The following is a 419-nucleotide window of genomic DNA, read 5'->3' on the forward strand; positions in this document are numbered from 1 at the left end:
AGGCTGGGACGTGCCCCAGGCGTCGTGCAGGCGTGTGTGTATGTGCGTGTGCGTGTGTGTGTTGGGGGGGCTTTCTGCATCGACGGGGGCTTTGCGTGTGTATGCGGGGGCAGGTGTTGCTCTGTGTGTTTGGGAGGGTTTTGTGTTGGGTCGGGCGTGCCTTGGGTGTATGGGGGGCTTTGTGTGTGTGTGTGTGTGGGGAGGTCTGCTGGGTGTTTGTGGGGGTGCTGTGTGTGTGTGTGTGTGTGTGTGTGTGTGTCTCAGGGAGCTCTGGGTGTATACGTGTAAAGGGAGCTTTGGGTGGAGGTGCCCCGGGTGTATGGGGGGTACCTATGGGCCCTTGTATGTGTGTCGGGGTGGGGGGCCCTCTGGGCGTATGGAGAGGCTATGGGTATTGGGGGCTTTGGGGATGTGGGGGG

The sequence above is a fragment of the Alligator sinensis genome, unplaced genomic scaffold (assembly GCF_000455745.1).
Source record: "Alligator sinensis unplaced genomic scaffold, ASM45574v1 scaffold1565_1, whole genome shotgun sequence".
NCBI classification, from domain to species: domain Eukaryota; kingdom Metazoa; phylum Chordata; order Crocodylia; family Alligatoridae; genus Alligator; species Alligator sinensis.